The following is a 20,865-nucleotide window of genomic DNA, read 5'->3' on the forward strand; positions in this document are numbered from 1 at the left end:
ACGAGTAGGTAAGAGTCCTCTCCGAGCTTTCCGAATCGTCCTACGAGTTTTTGCCGAGTTAGCAATTCATCATTCTCTTGTAACTCGTATGCTGAAAAAAAAAAACCCTAGTGGGAGAGGGGCTTAGACTCAACCAGAAGGAAATATTTTGATTTTAGTAATACTCGATGAGAAGGTTATATGAACATCATAATTGATATTAAAATATCGCCATTTACACTTTTACGGATTTGTAGCATGTTTTAAGGTGCCTCGCACTTTTGGTACAATACTGCAGCTATACTTCGTCCTGCCCCGCTTGAATTGCAGTTGACGTGGTCACAAGGGTAGATGGATTGCATGAACCGCAGTTTGTCAATACTGTACCCTAAAAAAAGCCCGGAGTATGAGATTTTTTTTTTCGCATTGGCCTTTTTGACTAATTAATGTTGATGTGGTACTGGTCTCCGATATCGTTAATAATTAATTGCTTTTGTAGACAATTAGTAGCTAATTCAAAATGAATTAGCTACTAATGATATTTGCTTCATTTGATAGTCCCATTGACCGTTTAATGTAGTGTTGCCTCGAAGGAATTACGTTAGAATACTTAGTGTTGGTGTGCGTTTTATCATACAATATTTTGGTATAAGAAAGTATGCCTTTATATGCTAAATTTTTAAATTAAAAATATATTAGATATGAAAAATATAAAATCATTTAGGTTATAACAATTACAATTGTAATATTTTATAGTTCCAATTGCCACTAATGGTAGAGTATTATGCTTACTGTGGCCTATACTCGTAACGGATTAACTGACTTGCTTATTATTGTATGATGTTTAAGCAAAATATAAAGAACCGTTTCCTCGTTCGCCCCCCCCCCCCAGCCAAATGAAAGAAGATGATGCTCCTTTTATGATGATTATGCAAAATGGTGTTGCACGATGATTGCATGTACGATGGATGTTAAGAATATTAATGATGATAATAATGCACATAATTACACTTTGATGAGGTAGGACACGGTGCGTGAGCTGGGAAGATGCGAATGATGTTTGGTAGTAGGAATCCCCAACAACACGGTGTGAAGTGGAGACGTGCAGGTTGGTGGCCTACACCGCCAGGTGTAACCGACAAGGCTTAAGTAAGCATTAATAAATAAATAAATGTCGTTTAGTCGGTGATAACCGAACATGTGTTTATTATAAAAAAATATATATATTTTGGTATTCCTTAAATATATAGAATAATAATGTTCCTTCAGAACTAGGTCATGGTAACAAAACATAGTTTTTTCATTCAAAAAAATGATGGATTTTTGCTGACATTAACTCTGGAAAAGAATCTTCTGTTATTGCAGATGTTTTCCGTTACAGTTGTTGATACCTCTTGTTCTTTATCGCAATTATTGATGAGCTATGGTAACTGTCATTCACAGCAAGGGTATGAAACCAACACTAACCCAACGGATCTGCTGCAAATTGACTTGTATTACTTGTTTAAACCAGACCACGCATTGTTAAACATGTTAAGCTAAACTGTGATAGAGCCAGCAATTGATATGGGCATATCCAAAAGTGCTTGCCTACGGCGCAATTAATTCATATGCAAGCCAAACCAGTTCTAATCGAAACAGTGTCTTGTCCTGGCTTATAAAATGGCATATTTTCAAAACATTTCTCCGTCAGCATCAGTATTTCACAAATAGAATTTCGCTGGGGATCCATGCCGTCAGAGCCGTTTGCCGATGAGTTGAAAGATCACCGAACAAGCCTTCTCGACGGGTCTAATCATGGTCTAATTTCTCATGCCATTATCCTCGCAGCAAGATTTGGTCCCCGCAACGAGACCATGCGCCTCGGTAATTGTAACAGTGTGACTGTATCAGATTGTAAGCATGTATTTGAGAGCTTAGAGTTCAGGTTGCCCGTCGGGCCTGGAATGTGCTGGCCGAAGTGTAGCAGAGGTGTCAGGGTGGAACCGTGGTAGGACTAAGTAACGAGATTGAAATCGTTTTCAAATTCTTTGCTGTTTGTGAAACTAGTTGTTTCCAATTGCTTAATTCCTCGACGGGGAGCTGAAATGTCATTATGAGTTTTGTATAAATACAGACAACCAACAAAATTGTAACCAAATACGTTTGTCTGTTGGGATTATATAAGGTTTCACTTCGGTATATTTAGTTATTAGCGCCCTCTATTATATTGGCGATTTGATTATTTTAAAAAAAAATTCTAGGCTAGACCTACAATTACATTTTTCAAAAGTTTTCTAAACTATAGGCCAACCTGTTACCATAATTTACAGAACAATAAATAGAAAAACATTACAAAGGAGTGTTAATAGAATACAAGTAGGTACACTAAAAAATTACAAAAATAAAATCGTTGCAAACACTCAAATCAAATCAAAATTATTTCACTTGCAACATGGATTACATACACAATTCAATCAAGTAAATGAAACAAATGAAAACTTTAAAACTATAAATGAATTGCCAACATTTATATTTGAACGTCAGCTTAATACTTATACTCAATAGTAGTACATCTTTTGATTAAGCTGTCCTAAAAATTAACAATATTTAGGCCTACATTTGATTTCATTTTCAACTTCATTTACAATGTTCGCTAAAAAGTAAATAATTATACAGTTTTGAAAATAACATTAACAATTTGAACGATATTTTGACATTAAAAATAGCACAGCCTAAGATTTAGAATAGGCCTACTAACAATCATTGAGCTTTTTGAACTATCCTATATTAATTGTGTGGTATTCCATTAAAAATCACATATATATTAAAGTTTGCAAATATTTAACAGGAGATTCAATTTGCTAAACGGATTTTATATGTTGTTCGTTCCTGTTTCGCGTATCGACATCAAGTCGCACAAAGTACCTCGCCCACTGAACAAGGCTTAAGTTGAGCAACATTGACAACCGAGTCAAATGAACGTGGTACAACACAAGTCTTTAAAAAACAATCAAGATCGGTTTAAACTCAAAATTTAAATCCTAAAAATCGGATTGTCCCTATCGGTATCAAAAACGATGCCGCGAAGCTAGGCATGCAAGTGAGCAACAATTCTCGTAGGCCTTAACTTGATAATTGCTAAAGCCGCCGAGAACAATACCCCTTGCTTCTTCCAGCCCGAAACGTATTTGTCCCGCACATTGCAGCAATTAACTCGAGTCTACCCGGTTGCCTTTGTACTTGACTGCTGTGCAATAGTGTTGACAATTCAACCAATTAGCAATCAGTTGAAATCCAATTGACAACACAAAGTAGTCCTACAATAAGGTACTTGAACAACAAATGGGTACAACAGATTCGGTAGCTTTGTAGTTGCGTCCCCTGACCCGACCGATTGCTCAACACAAATCCTTGAAAAGTAATGAAAGTCTCAAACTCCGCGTAGGCCTATTATCTACGAGCATTACTTAGTTTTTGGAGGGCTTCTGCCAATGTTGTTTCCGAATATAAGAAAATTGTTAGAATCCCAGGTAATAAATTAAACTTACATTATTCCAACATCACACTAGTATTTAGATTTTATTAAATATTTCGTCATTTATTGTTAGTATTAGGAACACTAAAGAAATGGGAAGAGTTTGTTGGCCCGCATTAGAGAATTAACAATTCGACTGAACTGAAATGAAAATCCACTGATGTTACCATATTTTAACTTAACAGTACGAACCTGTTAATTATAATATCCATAATTCGATATCGGTGTGGCCTGATATTTATTAAATTATATCTGACCCGTGGAATAAAATGAATACCTGTACTTATCTTGAAATGTACAAAAATTTAGATCTGGACAGGGGCGGATTCAGGTGTTTTGGCGATGGAATGGGATGCGTGGTGTCCTGCGACGACCTATGGCATGGGGGTAGGGTTATGACATTTCCTTACCTATAATTTGTAGAACTTATTTCTCTGGATACTCCGAAGTTTTAGCAATTTTAAACTTATTTTAACTATTTCGCACTTGCTTATTCACTCCTTGGCTGCTGCGGTGGAAGGGGATGGCACCCCTGGATCCACCATTCAAATTTTTAAAATAGTGAAAGTTGTATTAAACTAAGCGAAGCTGACAACTATGGTATTTAGAAGCCAAAATTTTACCACACACATACACAAGAGTATTTTTAATGCGACATGAACATTTATCGTTACCAGGGCAGCGTGAATGTACTATTTTGATTGGTCATTAATCCTACGCATGCGTTTAACTTTTGGGCGTTTACGACTTGACAATATGAACTATTGCTCAGTCGGCCTTCTTTGATCTTTTTCAGATATTTGAAAAAGAAACCGACTGAGAAGACAAAACATGATCTCTTATTTTATTATTTCCCTGTACAGATTATAATACCATATCCTTCGGCTAATCATTAGCATAATGTAGTTACAAATTCAACCATATATCACTCCGCGAAGTAATCCCAACATTTCTATTATTATAATGATGTTGTTGTGTCCTTGATCCATTCATTATACAGTTTGAGGGTGAGAAGTTCGGTAGATCCCCTACGAAAATGTCATTCGGACGCATGATTAAGTCGAAAACTGAAATTTAGCATCGAGACCGTTATCTTCTAAAGCGTGTCAATGCTTATCTAGACTTAATGTACTTACAAAAGCCTGCCTAAAGTGGTCCCCACATGAATCTAAAATTTAGCTTAGCATTACCAAACATGAGTATTTTAAATCCACCATTATAGTTTTTGGATATGCTTTTTGTATCACTTGATCCGGAGTAGAATCTGGGCAGCAAGACCCTAACATAAATATTAATCGCTGTAATCATAATTGGCTGCGTTGTCAATCAAACCTAACAACTGGCCAACATGGCCATGGATACGCGCATGTCCCACAACACTAGTGTTGTTCCATAAACGCACATATATGCTTATTATTAATTATAATTAGGATATAAGGCTTTTTCTTATTTCTCGTGTTTTGATAAGAGCCATTGATTTAAATGTGTACAGTATTTTCGAATGTGTGTGGGTGGGTATAATTTATATCAATGTGTGTAGATCGATGTAATTTGGCGCAACCATTAAATATCGGACAGCGTGTGATTAGATAGCGTATGCTGTGATGATAATAAGTGTCCAAATATCACCCTAAAAACATGAACTTTGCAAAGGATATGTATGCCTGTGTATTTTCTACATGTAATCATTCATTCGCGTTTATGTTTCCGTATAAGCAGCGGCGTTTCTACGTCGAACAAGGGATAATTGACGGTTAACAACAGTGTTTATTAAAGCCGGACTGTGTTTTATCCATTACAGACCAATTCCAAACACGAATAACTTAAACGGACTCCGAAGGATTTAAAAGACACTTGATGGCCGCGGTAATCAGCTTCTGTCGGCAAGAAACATTTCGGCATCAGATAAAACGTAGAGCAAAAATAATGGTAACCATAGGTTGGTAATTAATCGGGTCTCTTTGAAACATTTGGTTTTGAAGAAAACAATGAAAACCATATTTTACTTGTCATTTCTGGGTTTAATTATAACCCAATCAACGAGTACAATTAATTACCTGTGAGTACTTTCTCAAGCGGACGTATGGCTATGTTGCGCTTTACAAATTATAATAATAAAAATAATAATATAAATAATACGGTGTTAAAATATAATGAAAATAATAATTACCGTACACAAGCGGAAGTGTAGCTATGTTTTGCTCTAGAAATGATAATAATGATATTAAATAATGATTATAATAATAATAAAAATTATGAGAATAATGATTACCGTACTCAAGCGGAAGTTAGCTATGCTCCGTTTTAGAATCAATAATAATAATATAAATAATAATACAAATTATGAAAATAATAATAGGCCTATGGATATAAATAATGATGAGGAGGACGATGATATTAATTATAGTTATAACTAAAATGATACTTTTGTGATAACATTTCATCGGTTTTTACATTCACTACGGTATTAATAATTTCTTTTACATAAAACAAGTATGGTTTTATGCAAAGAAAATTATTAAATAGTAAAATGATACTGATAATGATCATGATATTGATGATGATAAAGATGATTATGATTTATATTAAGACTATGCCTATTATGATTATTGGCCTAATAAAAAGGTTATTTATATGATGATGGTGATAATAAAAACAATAGTAGACCCATAGTAGATTGATTGAGACGTCATATAGTTTCACATTAATTAATTGAATTACAATACAACGACGATTTATTAAGACATATTTAAAATGATTCAGCCTGATAAATGGCACATTCTGATCAATCAGCAGGACGAATACAGAACGACGTGGGTCTATATATCATCCTCATGGAGTATTAAGCTCACCAGTCACTCTGCTATATCATTGACTTGTTTATTATTAGCAAATGTACTGTATGGTTCGAAAACGCTGAATCCAATCCTGGACATATTAAATATCATAAACTACTGTAAGTAATGCGGTCCCACACGATCACAACTGAGACCGCCAATGACGTAATTACGATCGGAAAAGATTATGTTATACTTGATAATGAGTGAACTACGATAAACCTGAACGCGGGTACTTGATCACTAATGTTTATTATTTGGAGTTCTGAATGTTTATATGATGTAGTTGGCAGGCCTAGGCAGCTGTCGGTAGTGTACAAGCTTAATTTCTCATTATTGAAGCGATGTGTGCGGATCAACGGTAATTACAAATTCAATTAAAACTCAAATACCCTGTAATGCCCTTCTAAATCATTTGAGTCGCGCAATTTCGTTTATTCTGTCTGATGGTTAACGCCGGATAAATGGATAATTCTTTGCTAAAGCTAACACCACTTACCATCTCGGCTGTTAGTGAGTGAGAGAAAAAATGAATATTGAAGCCAAGCGTTCGGATGATGACATTTGCTACAGAACGTGATGGTTTTTATGTAGCGCTCGCTTTGCTTATTTATATATAATTATGTGCTTATTATATAGGCCTATTTTGTATCACAAGAAGCCCCACGAATCCCCACTTGTCGTACCATATTTCAGAACATTCCTGGTTATTGTAGATTATTAATATTTTTGCCTGATACTTGGCTAAGATTAGATTACGTTTAATGAACTAAAATATCAATCATTTAAGCCATCTCTGGCTTAAATAAAAACCGAAATGATCAAACATTCGATAAGATGGATCATAACAGATTTGTTCGTTCCAAGCAATGTGTGAGCTATAGATCTTCTATACGATGTCTTGGTCCATGAAATAGCTGGCAGAGCTTGTGAAAATGTGAGCTTTTTAAAGCAAGGATAATCTATAAGATTTAAACCTCATCAAACTCTAAAAAAAAAAGCAAAAAAAAAAAAGCATATGTATATAAGCCAATGTATATGCCTACGTATCTTACAATATGATCCAAAGTCATCATTTAAATAATTTTATATAGACCTATTCTTTGTCTAATTTGTTTGGGAATTTATATATTATATATTTAATTAATATATATATAGGCTTATATATATATGCCTATATATGTATATAGGCCTATAGGCCTTTATATATGTATATATATATAATCAATTAAAGAAATAGGTATAGCATTTCAAGCATATTCCTTATCATTTGTATAAAAAAGTACTGTTATTTATAATTATTTGTTAATTATATATGCCTACGTATCTTACAATATGATCCAAAGTCATCATTTAAATAATTTTATATAGACCTATTCTTTGTCTAATTTGTTTGTGAATATATATATTATATATTTAATTAATATATATATAGGCTTATATATATATGCCTATATATGTATATAGGCCTATAGGCCTTTATATGTATATATATATAATCAATTAAAGAAATAGGTATATAGCATTTCAAGCATATTCCTTATCATTTGTATAAAAAAGTACTGTTTCCAGTGGAAATTGTACCTGCCAAGGCGAGTGTAATATCGGTGACCACGAAAGCCCATTGGTACTGTAAATAACAGTAGACAAATAAGAAACAGGCCTAGAATTTTTCTGTTTTTTAACTACGGTACTTTTAAACATAGGTCTACCGGTAGATTTTATTTTAATATTTTCAAAAAAAAAAAAAAAAAAAATCTATGCTTCAATATAGTCACCATTTGAGGAATTTTATTTCTTATTTGTTTATTTTATATATTGAAGCATGTATGTATATCGTCTTGCTGTAAGCCAAATTTATCAATCACAGTTTGTATAAGCCTAACTTTATAATCCTGATATTAAAACGAATATGAAATGCGTGAGCCTTATATACCCGCAGCAGCTGTATATTGTTGGTGCTGCCGAGTTCACTGTACCCGGGGCATTCTAACTCATTCGCAGATGATACTTTTGTCAAATTGGAGTTTAAGATCAGATAATCCGGCCAAATGAGTGTGAGGATTGTTGGTAAGCAGTACATTACGAATCTTTTCATTTAAGCTGAACGAGCGATTTATGTCGTAAGATATGCTGCTGAAGTGGTCTCGTCTGCCAGAAATTGCCAAGCAAGGCGCTCTTCGAGTGCCAGCAAATCTTCTTCTCGTGCGTTGACCCGCGTAAAGTTAACACCTCTATGTTTAGTATTCCTCTGGCCGAGCATCAAGAGCAACTTGGTATTTTATGCAATTGACTACATAAGTGAGTCACACTGCCGAGTACACTTCAAACACACATTAGCCGTGATGTTTTCGTTTATTTTTTGTTACACGTAAACACTTAGAAAGGTCTGCTATCGGACATGGATAATACAGACAGGTTGGTAGTCATGCAGCAACGTGCTCTCTGAATCAACTTGCTTACCGGCTTTTTAATTGGCTAACCACTATTCATAGATAGATAGAAATTCAAAGAGATTTAATTCAATTTATACATTTGTCTCTGTGTCATTATATATTGTCCTAATTCTAGAGTTTTTATTCTTTAATGAACACACTCAAATATACCCAATTAGGTCTAAGCAAAATAATATCTTGAAAAATAAAAAAGGTAAAGATAAGTTGATTAAAAAATCCCAAAGTAGCAACAGGTTAACAAATCAATCTATCAATCAATCAATCAATCAATCAACCAATCAGCGTTCAGCCAATCAGCCAATAGTCAATCAGTTAATCGATCAACCGATCAATCAATCAACAAATCAACCATCAATTAATTAATTACTCAGTCACTCACTCAATCAATCCATCAGTCAATCAATCAATCAATCAATCAATCAGAAATAACCTCAGGAACATAAAGCAAATATCTAGTGTTACGTGAATAGTGTAATGATTATTTCAATCGAAACCAAAACAAACATAATAATTATAATAGCCTTGCTCGAACTTATTTACTTTCATTAGCTAAATCTATTTATTATAGAATCTAATTTTGGTAAAGTCACTTCTAATTTTCAATGTTGATGTCATTTAATTAGATTGGTTTTAATGACTGTCATTGATACGATTTACGATAGATTAGCAAATATTGTCGGCGAGCCGCGAGCTACAGTAGCCGACGATACAGATGGAATAAAATCGAAGCAATGATACTTCCGTTTAATTCGTGACAAGTGTATTTGTATTTGATTGCTAGTTAGTTTTTAATGAATGTTGGTGGTACGATAATGAAGGCGATGGATATTAAATTTATATTGAAATTCGATCAGAGCAAATTGTATTGAAACTAGGTTCATGTGCTATAAAATATTATGATATCGATGTATGAAAAGTTGAAATGCCATAGAAATGAAAGCCATGTCAGGAAATAATTATTTTGATGTAAAAATATGAAATAAAGTGAAGACCGTATAATATGGGCTTATAATACCAATGTATTTAGTACCATTATATCGTATTAAGCTACATTTATTCGTTTATATTTGTAGCGATGAAGACAAATACGGATTAATGGTAGTAGGCTATTCCTGTACCGTACTATTTAAGATAGTGGATTAGTATCAGCAATATGATATAACAATAACGACAATAATAATAAATTTAATAATAATAGAGTGGAGTAGTAGTAATAGGGTAAATGATTAGGAGGATGCTGATGAGGAGGAGGACGATGATGATGATGATGAGTGTGATGATTTTGGTGGTGGTGGTGATGATGACAATGACAGTGATTGTCATGGTGATCATTATGATCATGATGAATATCATGATCATGTCAGTAATGATAATGGTGATTGATGAGGATGATAACTTATTAGTATTTATTAATTTCAGTCTTTATTATTCATATACCAAATAGGCCTGCATTATACGCTGGGTGGAGAAGTATAAACGTATCCGAACGGACTCGAATTCACGATTCTTGGTTAATTATAGACAAACAGTACATGCTTCCGCACAATAAATGAGACAAAGCTCATTTTAATGATGGTAGATCTGTGTAGTATTCAAAATTGTCTCCAATGTGACTCGGAACCATAGACCATAGCTTACCTTTCGGTTAATCTACATGTTGAGCTACGGAGATTGTGTGTACTCCCATTTATTTCTTCAAAATGTTGCACTTAAAAAAATTAAATATTTTAAGTGGCTTAAAAGGGTTTTTTTGTTTCTGTTATTAAATAAGAATGTATATTAAGGCTAATTTATCATCAATTTAAAGTGATATAAATTGAGATTAAACTTTTCTCCCGTTTCCACGATATAGCCTCTACTTTGTAAGTAATAAGCAGTTCTTCATCTGTCAAGGGGTGTAAAGGGATTCCCTAAAGCAAAGATTGAAGAAAACTCGTATTAAAATTCTATACTTTCCATCAGCAGAATTACGAATTACAGTTTTGATCTTTTCCCAAATTAGCACAAATAATATAATGAATGAAAAACAATCAGAACTTTAAGATTCCATTCCTACGAACCCAAGGGAAGATGTGTTTGAAAAACCTAATAAAGTTAATTGGACAGCGGTGAGAAGAATTGTGTGGTTTTGCATCTTTATATTGAGTGACTATTTGACTCACACACAAGGCCTATCTTTACAAGCTGTATTCTAAAAGTACAATAATCAGCTAAATACATCAAACCCACCGACTTCTAAAGCCGGAATTTCATTCCCCATGGATCGGTGTTCCGTGCAGTGTTCTCGCATTGCATTACCAAGGGGATGAGCTTCCTTCGTTTTCATACTCAGTGCAGGTCGCTCATTCAAGTAATTACTCAAATATAAACACTTTTTAATCATTCATTGAAAGCTTGTTAAAGCGATACCCGAGAAGAGAAAGTAGTTGCAAAGATTTCTATAATAACGTCATGTCAGGCATTTGCATGAACATGGAGGTATGATTCCATGGCCTGACGTACGGTGCCACAATATTTGGCCTACACCCCTGAAACAAACGCAAAGTCGAGGCTTCGGGTCACTAATATAGAGTCAAATAAAAATGTCAAATACAGAGTTATTATTTTAGTGGTTTCAGAGGTCGAAGCACCTCTGACCTATTAGTTATGACGTTATCGTCTTCATTGTAAACTTTCGGCCAATCCTATTAACGGTTTATTCTTAGTGCTATATATCTTTTTGTGACCAATATATGGCCACCTGAAAATTTACACAGGTAACCATTATAACGAAACTGATAATTTGAACTGCAACTTTATCAGGGTTGGCGCCAGGATTTGCCCGACGGAGTGGGGGGGGGGGAACGAGGTCCCCAAAGAGGGTCAGATTTCCCCGACGAAAGCAAAGTGGGCGTGGTCGAGCTTCGATTAAAAGGTTTTGGAAGCGGTCCCCCCGAAAATTTTGACAATTTTGGGGTTTCAAAGGCTTATTTAATCGATTTTAGAGTCTACTAATAGGCCTATATGTAGAAAATACATAAATTTTTTTCGTCCTGACGAATTGTGCTTTTTCCAAGGATATACCAATAGCGAACTTAATATCTTCATTTACCCGATTCTACCTAATAGAGTGGCAATTCCTTCACAAGACAAACCATTACCATTACAAGATGCTCTACATAAACTGAGTCTCGTTATGAGGTTTAGGGAGAGGAGTTGTTGAGAAAAATTCATGTTACCGTGACAGGAATTGAACCCCTGACCCTGGCATTGGAAGACAAGCATCTTAAACACCAAGCTATTCAACTTCACATCTTAACGTAAGTTTCATTCCATACGGTTGGTTATTATTTAAATACAGTACCGTACTGACATTATGGCCATATTACATAGTACACTTCAATAAATTGCATCAATATATGAGTCAATATTTGAAAACTTACGGTTCTAGATGTTTACAACATTAGCATGTTTACTAAATTGGTTATAATAAACAACCCTATTCCCGTTTCCAACGCCCCTGGCATTTCTAACGTTTTCCGAAAAAAAAGTTAAAACATTTTCATCACAGGAGATATGAAAAGCTCATTACAGTTAATGTAATAAGCCTAATGTAGGATCATAAATTATGTTATGAATTTCGCATAAAAGGCTATCAGCTTTTCCAATTAAGTATTTATCTGTAGAAAGTCCATTAATTTGTTAATTCTTTCGACAAGACTAATTAGGATACCATTCCCAACATATCATCTGGCAATCAACTAGATTCTATTCGTAATTAGCTTAGCGTGTAAAACGTCAATTATTCGAAATGAATACATCACTAAATTGTCAATAGTTAAACGAAATATGGTATGATCAGATGATCATAAGTGACGCCGGCATAACGAGTGAATATTTTCATTAAAAATAGTACATGAAATAAAACAATTACTATGTTTAAATATGACCATAATGTATAATGATTTTAAAATTGTTTATTTACCAATCATAAATGATGTGTATTTGTAGGTCTATTATTATGGCGCACTCGACATGAGTCGACGCCAGACGCCATATCTCGTATACAAGAACAAGTCCTTGTATGCCTATATCAAGAATATGTTTACCGATGATGACGCAGTATTAAACTTGACTGACTATGCATTAATGGGTCTTTATTAAAAAAAAAAATAAAAAAAAAAATCGAGAAGATAGGCCATTGAGGCGCACGTTTTGTTTAGTTGTTTTATTTTTTTGGGGAAAGTACAGTAATGTTGTGTAAACCACTAAGTACGGGAGTATGCGATGATTTGATTTCCAATAGGCCTACGCTGAATAAATTGTATAAGAGCATTGTATAATATTTTTAGGGAACTGAATATCTGTTCATAATTCTGTGTTTAATCCAACAATGAAACACATACGGGATTTGGCAGTTTGGCTTATGTGCCAATACCAAAGTATATTAGGCCTGTACAAAATAGATTGGGATTCAAGACATATCAATTTCGAATAAAATACTGACGAATACGGTTCAGACCGCCGGAGTTTTGACAATTTAGAGCGTATCAGCAGTACAATGCTTGGAAATTAAACGGAGGTAGGCCTATAGGCGGATGAATACGACTAATTATAATTATGAAAAATTACTGTACCATTATTTACAAAAAAAAAAACAACAAAAAAAACGAGCCCCCCCCCCCAAAAAAAACAAAAAAACAACGAATGGTTATATTCTCAGCTTGAAAACAATATATAAATATATAAAATGTACATAGGTTTTATATATAATATATATTGATTTTTTTATTTTTTCGTTCGAATGCTTATAATCTCAACAAATTAAAAATATATTAAATATATAGGCTATATAATATATATATATATATATATTAGTCGTTGAAACAAAAAATTATGACAACAAGGCATGTAGACTGTAGAACACTATATATTTTCGAAAGAAATTTTCGGCCAGTCCTTTGGCCTTCATCAGCTTTACTGAGCTTTTTTCCGTTCTCATGCATTGTGCACTTCTGTGCAATGTACCGTAATTTCTGCGAATATTTGTCGATGGCAATTGTAGCTCTGAATAAAATTGAATTAAATTGAAAAGAATGAATACAACATGCATAACAACTTTAGTGGGAGCAGTTTTTTGAACGTAGGGCAATTGTTGTAAAAACAAAGAACTTCGATGCTTATAATATAACATGCCTTGAAGATTTTCATACTTTTTGCTTTTATGTAGGGCCTAGCATTGGTAGGCTTGCATAAAATGTGTTCTTAATATAAAAAAGCGTAAAAGTGTTTTTAAAAATTAAAAATAACAAATTACACAATCAAACTTTTTGTTGTTTTGTTTGTATATACATAAAGTTTGTTGGCCTTTCCTGGGAATGGATTCTAATTGCTGAGAAGCTTCAACACGAGTACTACTCGAAAGTGTAGTCTGGACAGTCGAGAAAACAAAAGTAAGTACCATCACACTTAATATAAAAAGTGTTTTCAAGCTCTATCGTTCGCAGTAATGATTTCATTAATTAAAAATATCCAATTCCACAATCAGACTTGTTGCTGTGTTTGTGTATACATAAAGTTTGTTGGCCTTTCTTGGGAATGTCTATTGGATTCTAATTGCTGAGAAGCTCCAACATGAGTACTACTCGAAAGTGTAGTGTCTGGACAGTCGAGAAAACAAAAGAAGGTACCACCAGACTTCTTAAAAGTGCTTAAACAAACTACGAATGAGCCGACAAAGTGAACTCGGTTAAGTATATTAAGTATTACATACATGAAGTTAAAAGACCTAAATCTGCCTCATCTAATTACCGCTTTGCCCTTTGTGTCCGTCTTCAAATCCAATATTCAAAGAATGGACATCGAGTACGTCTTTTATGCTAGTGTGTTTTTCTAATATACACGGTATCCGAAATCAATTCGCTTTTGATCCGCAATCATAAAAAGGGGATAGATAAAGGTATGCATGAGAAGTTTGATGTTCCGTACTAAGCCACGCTCCAATTGGTTAATCAAGTTAAAATAATTTCGATCCTTTTCTGAAGTCCTTTTCAATTTGGACAGTGTCCTTAAGGTTTTAACTTCGCACGCAAATTACAATCAATATGAGGTTTACTGTCCTTCGATGGTTTGTTTCGTCTTTCTGTTCTAAAAACTAACTCATTAGAACCCAGCCTTAGATCTGACAGCAACCGACTATTCAATAAATATCTTAATTAACGGTCAGAATACAGGTTCTACTACAGACTTCATGTTTCAATTACGGACTTATCGGCGGATTCATCGGCAGTGTGTTAAAATCGCTTTGAAGAATCACCTTATGACTGCTATCAATTACATAAATCGATATTAATTGTTTGTGTGATTGTGCTTCTTGATTGTACTAAGAAGTCATCTAGAAGATAAGAGTTTGACATGAGCGACCTGTGTCAACTCTTCTTAGTATATTTATTTCTAACAAAATACTGCCCACTTGAAAACCCAAATTAATAATTTATTAATAATTAATACAAATTGACTTCCTGATGTTAATTAGTTGTTTAAATATTGAAATGGAATTTATAAAGTTCTGGTGCAGTAGTATTAGGCCATATCATGAAAATCACAAACCAAATTTTGATTGCACATCAAAAGTAGGCGTTAACTAACAATAGACTACAAACATTGTCTTATATATTATATCGATTTGTAAATACTTCAAATATTCTATTGGTATTATTAGTGGTACTCCACATATCGTCGTTCACTTCATTTAGCACAAGATAAAAGAGTATAATAATAATCATAATCATAATCATAATCATAATAATAATAATAACAATAATAACAATAATAATAATAATAACATTTGTTATGCGCCAATTTCAAAATATGATCAAAGGCGCGAAAATAAGAGGATGAATTGAATAAAGTAATAGAGTAATAATTATTATATAAACACTTTCAACCAAGGGGGAAAAACAAAGAACTCGACAATGTACGCTTAGTATACATCATTGTTTTAAAATTTCAGTTCTATCAGTGGGGTATGGTCGTTTATTGCCAATCACATAGCAGAAAGCTCAGTAAGTTTATATTTTGAAAAAACAATATTGAAAAGGATGAATGTGGGCGACTAATTTTATGGAATTTACATTTGCAAAACATTTCTTTAACTAATCTACTTGTTTGAAGGGTTAGACAGAGTCTTGTATTAAGATTGACAAAAGACCGCCAAAAGACGAATTATAACCGAGTATGGAATCATTTATTGTTTCATAATTAAATTAGATTAAACATCAAGGTTTTCTTTTTTAATTCAGTTGCATTGGACGGAGAGTTAATGCTGCACGTTTCTGATTAATTACACACCGTTTTGTTTACCACTATAACAATTGAAAGAACAGAAAAAAACCTTAAACAGTTTGCCGTTTTATGGATGAAATGAGTGCGGGATTGGATTAGCTTCATAAACAATGTAACGTGATTGGTTAATTGGAAAATTGAATTTTATTGTTTAATGCTAAACATGTCATGGGTAGTATAACTATTGCTGAATTTCACAAACAACACTTGTACAATTTTCCAGGAAAAACGGACGGATCTTCGACTCCGACAATGCCGCCAATAGAGAGATCTTCAATCTGTATCGGCATGGGATTCTGTCACGTTCGATGAGATTGCGTTGGATCACATTACCTCCGGGCACGTACTACGGCCGTACGACCGTCGGTCGACGAATCCATCTCGGTCCTTGAGAGCGCTTGACGACGCCGTTTGCTGATTGTCGGGGGCAATCTGAGCGAATCGTCATTAAAAACGACTTGTTACGCGCGCCTCGCCGTTGCGTTCCCTATGAATGTGCCCGGCTTTAAGCCAGCTCACTCTACTCGGCAGAGGGTCGGCCAATGTTTATCGCTCGCGTGACAACGAATCTGAGCAAAGCGTTGTTGAAAACGATTCCTCGCCCATCTCATCATATTGCGGTGTCAATGGAATCGTGAATCGTCGAGGGTGGCGCAATGCACCCGGTCTTAATAACAGTATACACTGAACTTTTCCGCAGCACAGTTGTGTGTGTGTTGGTTAGACATGATTGGGTTATTGCCATTGTGACCCGCTCTGGAACGACGGAGAATCATTATGTATAATGATACATGTATCGGGCATATGTTAACATATACCCGATTCACAAAAGAAGAAATCCTTTCATATTGTTCCCAAAAAGACGGTGGTCGGCCGACGCAATTCTATGGAAAACGAACAGCACGACGCGCTCGCAACGGATCGTCGTTAAAACGGTGTCTAATGACAATCAACGGACGGCCTCGCGTCGTCTAACGCTCACGGGGAGCGGTTAGATTCGTCGCACGACGGTCGTACGATGCAATGAATGCTCGGCTTTACGTAGGTTTCGGTTAGCATTATACGTAATATTTGTATACGTTTGTATACTACAGGTTCACTATAGGCTTAAAATTAGGTTAGATATAACAAGTTTATTGTTTAAAACTTATTCAATATAGACATTATTATTATTGTTGTTTTTCATGAATATAAGAAGGTATTACACTACTATTATTGAGGTCAAAACCTAACGAAAGCGTAATGGATGTATGGCCGCCAAATGCAAATTCAATGATTCGTTAATTGGTCAATAGATCGCTCTTAATTCCACCAAATCGCGCCATCATTGTCCTGTAATTAAACGAAAAATTACAAAGTTTAGATGATTAGAAGTATTTCTTTTTCGTCAAATCACAATCAGTATTTCAGCGGCAAGGTCTTGTTGACCTGAGTGCCGAGTATTATGTAATATCCTGTATGAATCTTCGGAACAGTAGCAGTACTTACGGTCTCCACATTTCAATAGGCTTTAACAATTGCAATGATTAATATATCCATGATATAACTATCCGTTTCTTTCCGGCTAATTTATCGCTCGCATATGAATTAGCTCTCACTAGGTATGTATAATGCATGTATTCGCGGTTCAGGTGTACTTTGGCATAGTAGGCCTAAATGTAGTAGTAAGCTATCACGCGTCGGAAAGCGCTTATTGCGCACAGTGATTACGAATTACGCATAAATTAAAATGTGTTATAGGCTTTTTCATACAAAACAATGGGAATAGAAGGGTAATAGCTATTGCATATCAAAAATAATGAATGTACGTATAGGCATACACGTAGAATGAATACTATCTTATTTATCTCGCAGCTTTAGTCAGTAATAAAAATATCTTCAATTTGTGACATCGTAAAGCGCACGTTTTATTTTAACGCGTTACGAACGCAATTTGCACAAAAGGCCTATAGTTTAAAAATCCTTAAATTTTTACTGCTTGTCTAATAATAAATGATTTATGGGAAAATGGGGGTTACAAAATGCGAAATGATATTTTTAAAAGAAAATGAAAAAGTTGCCTTGGAACTTAATACTGAATCTTGTTCATTTTAATTCTATAATTTATTACTAAGTTTTTACGTCACTAACAACCCTCCCCACTTCATAGTTGAACAGTACCGTAACGCTTTTGTGTGTTGTAGAAAAACAACATTATTCTCAAGACTTGTTTTACAGTAGTACCTGATTTATCCTATCTATTTATACTTTCTATACAATTGTTAATCCCAGTGTTTCGGTACCTTTGAGTTATATATTAAGATGTAACAAGAGTACAATAGACATGGGGGAGAAGAAAGGGCTCGATCGGCTACTTGTGGGTTGAATCGAGCATGAACATGGCTTCGTATTAACGAGATTACCTACTTAGCGAATTAACAAAACCAATTTTAGTATTCTTCACGACTGGTCGGTAATTAGGTTGGGCGCTTTGCCATCCGAGTTTCAAGAGAACCTATTAAAACAAATCGAATTTTTAGAACAGAAATAAAAGAAGAGGCATAAATCGATGTTAATTTAAGTCGTAACTCTTGGCCTCGATTCTGGAAAAGTTCCTCAAGTGGCTGTCTATTAATAATACTTGTGAAAGTATTATTAACCATACAAAGAACACAAGAGTTTAACATCTTTCTCCCGATTTCTATCAATTGAGTTTGCGTCAGTTATTTACATAACTATTTTCTCAACACATTACCCTGGGAAATAATAGCAGACACTACAAATGTTATATTTTCTCCTTATGAGCTTAAATCTTTTCGCTACTGCATAAATTAATACAAATGTATGGGAGGCCGAAATGTCCACTGAATTATCTCAGATAAGATAGTATAATACATACTCCAAGTGTCGAAATGCACGCCATCGTGTATGGGAGGCTTAACATAAAAATGAACTTCCAGTGACGTGAATTACGTATGTAAAAAGTTAATATGGAAATATTTTATAGCCTATGTATAAAAATTATATACATATATATATATATATATATATATATGGTATATATACATAAATATAAATATATATATATATATATATACATACACCCGTGGCCTACGGGATGTGGTACATGGACCCCGGCGATACCATCATCTACCGAATGACAAGTCAAAGGATAAAAATGGATTAAAGTAATTCTTCACAGAATTGGAAGCTCTGTGTAATTTCATCACAATCCTGATGCATTTAATTTTTTGCATCAGACCTGGCGTGTGGGAATGGGGGGGGGGGGGGGGGGGGGCTAAGATACTCGAAACAATAGAATTGACTGATACAAGTTAGTGGAATATACGGAATAAAAATGGTCGTATTTAAATTAGGCCTATCTAGGCCTAATGTCACTACGCTGATACAATTACGAGTGTAAAGAATTCACATTGAAAGTAGTATTTATTCGTTATTTAATATTATTACATTTAAATTAATATTTTATGGATGATTACATTGATTGCTGTACTCTCGGCACCCATATTAAAAGTTCATTTTTCAGGTTTCTTTTTTAGCTAAACTTTATGAAACTATAAATTAGTTTTCTAGTTTTCTCAGCTACAGTACTGCTTTACCTCCAAAATTAGTTTAGGGACCTTTTTTGTTCTTAAGTATTCGATTAGGATCCACTGGCTATACATGTAGCGGTCCTTTGGTGGGATTAATTTCTATTGTGCTGGCTGAAGACTCTCAACATTTGATAGATTGTTCATGTTGTTCGTCAGCACAATATCTTCCTTAATGATATAGACATTGAATACTTCAAAGCGAATGCCGACGTGGAATTAAACTGGGTGAGCAATTTGACAAATTCCACCGAACTGTTCTCGTGAATGATCGAACTGGTGGGCTACGTAACAAACAAAGTCTTAACTCAATATCTCAATCTATCCTTAAATATTCAATTAAATTACCTACCTGTGCTTGTAGGCACTATGTACGCTACTTTTTAGATACGAATTGCATTAATTAGATGTATATTTTATGTTATCTACTCTGGATAATGTACGGGTAAATACGAAAGATGAAGTCTAATAGGCTTACTAACATTTTTCGGGGTTTACCACGTTACCACTGTTGTATAAAGCATACAAAACATAAATTTATTCGCCATGTTTTAAGTGAATTTCTGCTTTTTCATTGTTACTTACATTTTCTTTTAGGCCACGACCGCATCGTCAAAATATTAGACTACCTGCATTCACTTAATTAAGAGAAGAAATGATTTGCAATTGGTGTCTGTGACCTACGGTATGTACTTTAGTACAGTGCGGTAGTAACTCATGTACGTTTTTATATCAACATGTTTTGAAAATATATAGGACTGTTATTTTTTTTAATTTGGTGTTCAAGTCATTAGCATCATTTAGTCATCCTTTAGGCCTATCAATATAATCTATTGGTATTAATTGGTTATCATTATTAATTAGGTGGAAAAAATGATACAGAAAGCCAACATAAAATAATATAGAAAATTAAAGAATTCATGTTGAATAACTTCGATTGCATTTGCAATCCACGTCTGAGGCGGATGTAGGATTTAGCGGTAGGGAGTGCGTGAGATTCGATCTCATCCCTACCATGGTAGGGGGTACGTGAGATTCAATCTCATCCCTACCATGGTAGGGGGTGCGTGAGAGTCGATCTCATCCCTACCATGGTAGGGGGTGCGTGAGATTCAATCTCATCCCTACCATGGTAGGGAGTGCGTGAGATTCAATCTCATCCC

The 20,865-nt window shown here is 34.4% G+C and overlaps 1 long non-coding RNA gene across 1 annotated transcript in view; it reads left to right on the forward strand.

The window, feature by feature from the left end:
• The window catches only part of LOC117123277, a 27,758-nt gene extending 7,369 nt beyond the window's left edge, over positions 1-20,389 (forward strand). Inside the window, exons 2-3 of the long non-coding RNA XR_004447834.1 lie at positions 14,127-14,221; positions 20,300-20,389. This is a non-coding gene — a long non-coding RNA (uncharacterized LOC117123277). The remainder of the gene's footprint in view (positions 1-14,126; positions 14,222-20,299) is intronic.
• Positions 20,390-20,865: the final 476 nt, after the last annotated feature.

The sequence above is a fragment of the Anneissia japonica genome, unplaced genomic scaffold (genome assembly GCF_011630105.1).
Source record: "Anneissia japonica isolate Jap-2015-1 unplaced genomic scaffold, ASM1163010v1 scaffold1949_len687591_cov173, whole genome shotgun sequence".
In the NCBI taxonomy this organism is placed as follows: Eukaryota; Metazoa; Echinodermata; class Crinoidea; order Comatulida; family Comatulidae; genus Anneissia; species Anneissia japonica.